Source organism: Prosopis cineraria, unplaced genomic scaffold (assembly GCF_029017545.1).
Source record: "Prosopis cineraria cultivar Desert tree isolate PC_DT_omini unplaced genomic scaffold, ASM2901754v1 PC13, whole genome shotgun sequence".
Classification (NCBI taxonomy): domain Eukaryota; kingdom Viridiplantae; phylum Streptophyta; class Magnoliopsida; order Fabales; family Fabaceae; genus Prosopis; species Prosopis cineraria.
The window spans coordinates 31,430,209-31,432,657 of NW_026555344.1; the positions used below are offsets into that span (position 1 = coordinate 31,430,209).

Here is a 2,449-nt window from a genome sequence, read left to right on the forward strand (position 1 = left end):
GCACCCACATACTTGCCTGACCCGTACTAAAATGGGTCATAGCCGTTCTTTAAAAAAAAAAAAAAGGTATGGGCGAGCATATACTGTATATCAAAAAACAGGTAGGTAATAAGTAAGGCAACAGGTGACCTGTACCTGCCTATTTATAATCATTATTTTTTAAAATAAAAATTTTCAGTTCTTCAGTTGGGCCTGGGGTGATGATTTAAAAAAAAAAAATTCGAAACTGGAAAGCCAAGGCCACTGAAGTGAAGCCTTCAACCCATGGCTGTGCGCCTAACCCCCCGTGCCCTAACAGAGCAAAAGCAACTGACCCTCACACCTGACCAAGCTAGCTCTCATCCTCTCCACTCTCTTGTCTCCAGTCTCCAGTCTCGTCCACTTTGCTTCTCATTTGTTCGCAGTTTTCCTTTGCCAATCGCCAGCCACAGCCAGTTGCCCCTGCCCAGTGCTTCTTTCAGCCATCTCCCCTCCTCCGTTCGCGACTTCGCGTGACGGCCTGAGTCGAGTAAGACTACAAGAGATTTCAGCTTTAGTTTCAGCTTCATCGTTCGGCGTTCACCTTTTTTCAAGCTTCGCCTTCACCTCAGCAGCTCAAGTAAGTCACCTCATTCTCGTCCTCTCCCCAACTGCTATTGGCTGCCATTGGTTCAGGATTCTGGTTATATTTGTGAGAGCAGCTATATCATAATGCTTGCCAGTTGGATTTGAAAATTAGTTCTTTTGAGGCTAATATTCGGCCGTCTTACTTTCACATCAAGCCACTTTGATGCCAGTCAATTACAGAATTGGCAGCATTATCTGGATTTTGTTGAATTGCAAGGGGATTTTGATAGGGTATTGTTCTACACAGTATTTCCAATAAAGTAACTTTACCAGTTAACTGTTTCCTTTTCCCCTTAGGTAGTCTGAGCTTTTCTTGATTTTCTATTTCCTTGATTGATCTCAGGCTGCAAAACTTTATGAGAGGTGCTTAGTTGTTCGTGCCAACTACCCTGAATACTGGATGCGTTATGTGGATTTCATGGAAACTAAGGGAGGAAGAGAAATTGCAAAGTATTCGTTGAAAAGAGCAACAGAAATTTTTTTGAAGGTATCATTTTGTGACATGCATTTTGTTGATTGAGTTTCATGTTGCTCAACCTTTGCATCTGATTATTGTTACAATTCAGTGTTCCTAAGATAGGTCTGACAAATGACAAAAAGTGATATGGAATATAAATAAAGAGTTTACTTACAAGTTACAACATCACAAAACAGTATTGAAAGCCCCCTTTTTTTTGTAATTTTATTTTTCTTTACAAATTGCTTAATGCTCATTTAGAGGGGGGAAAACTCTGGTTTTTTTAATATCTGATGTCTCTGATTTAGGCTGATATGGTGGACACCTTATCAAACATCCTCACCTGGTAGGAATTGTAAGTGATTTGTAAGCTAAATCAAGAACGCCTTGCACGATGATGAGATAATGTTGCTCAAATAATTTTGTCCTCCTACTCCCTTACTGTAAGTGAAGCTAAACAAATACTGTATCCCTACGTTAATTAGGTGGAGTTTTACCCATGCTGTAATTTGAGAGATTTTACTTTATTGTGCAATGGACAATGAAAATTTTGCTAATCATAAGCTAAGAAATACTGATCAATTTTCTTTCTTATGAGTCTATTTTAATTCTTTCCTTATCCATTTTTTCTTCTTGACCTTGTGACAATGTTATGCCTTACTAAAATAGCTAAGCTTTTTTTCTTCTTCTTCAGAATGCTTTGACTTAATACCTTTATGCAAAGACTTGGCAGTGTTTATTTCCCCTATCGTATGTTTGGTGCTGCAAGTGAACAGGTGGCCTAGACCCACCCCGTTTACACCCCTACCTACTAGCTAGGTGTACCATAGCATGCCAAAGATTAATGAAATTACCGTCAGCATCTAGTGTTCTGAGTTTAGTCCTTCTAGTAAAAATTATCAAGTGTGCAAGGAGTTCAAAAAAAAAAAACTCAATATTTTTATTTTCAAAGTATACCGTTCAACTACTATCTTCCATTTCTAAACTCATTTTTATTTCCTCCTTGTATGAACTATTGTATTAAAAGTTTTTATATCAACATAGAGTTAAATGGTTAACTTACTTTTAAAAATTAGAACCATCTATTCTATATCTACTTCAATCAATTCTTATTTATAACATAAATAATAAAAAATAGAATTTACAAGAATGTTTAAACACCTTATAAAAGAATAATATCAAAATTTAAAATTTAATTAAAGAAATTTTATAAATACTTTGTAAGAAATTATTTGGGACACTATTCACTCATCTAAGAGTTTTCTAATAATTTTTAAAGCTTACTTCTTTTTAACTTCTCATTCATATCTCGAATGATTTCATAAAATTCCTAATAAATAAATCATAATTTTAAAATCACTCATCAAGGAATTTTTAAGCACTTGC

General features: G+C 35.7%; 1 long non-coding RNA gene across 1 annotated transcript; it reads left to right on the plus strand.

The window, feature by feature from the left end:
- The first annotated feature begins 251 nt into the window (after positions 1 to 251).
- Positions 252 to 1,657, plus strand: LOC129291723 (uncharacterized). The gene is made up of 3 exons (XR_008588753.1): positions 252 to 598; positions 950 to 1,093; positions 1,372 to 1,657. It is a non-coding gene; the product is annotated as an uncharacterized LOC129291723 (long non-coding RNA).
- Positions 1,658 to 2,449: the final 792 nt, after the last annotated feature.